This window comes from Penaeus monodon, chromosome 13 (assembly GCF_015228065.2).
Source record: "Penaeus monodon isolate SGIC_2016 chromosome 13, NSTDA_Pmon_1, whole genome shotgun sequence".
NCBI classification, from domain to species: Eukaryota; Metazoa; Arthropoda; class Malacostraca; order Decapoda; family Penaeidae; genus Penaeus; species Penaeus monodon.
This window is the reverse complement of record NC_051398.1, coordinates 27,042,683-27,043,230: the sequence shown is the minus strand read 5'-3', so window position 1 is coordinate 27,043,230 and position 548 is coordinate 27,042,683.

Sequence of the window (548 nt, the reverse complement as noted above, 5' to 3'; positions counted from 1 at the left end):
ACGAGGGTCACTTTTCGGTTATTCATATTTTGCAACTAAACTTACCCTTGTCCTTCAGAGGCAGTGGCGGTACGAGTCTTTTGCTCCCCCATTTCTTCTAAGACTGTATGCCTCCTCCCCATTTCTTATTTCTTTGCCCGATTATTTTAATTTCTCGCTATCTCACTCTGTCATTCCATCTCGAATATCCGTCTACTAATGCATACTACCTGTCAGTCTGTCTGCCTCTGGTTATCTTGGACTGCTTCTCGTATCTTTTCTTCCATTTGTGAAAAGAATTACGAGACTCGTCAGTGAAGCCAAGATCGAGATAACAATGTCCTACAGGTGTTGATGTGCTTCTCAGCCACTGGTTATAAACCCAATTTTATATGAAAACTCACGCACGCACACACACACACACACACACACACACACACACACACACACACACACACACACACACACACACACACACACACACACACACACATCCAAACACACGCAAACGCACGCACGCACACACACAGCATACACGCATTTTCATACCCCCACATAAATGTTGCTGT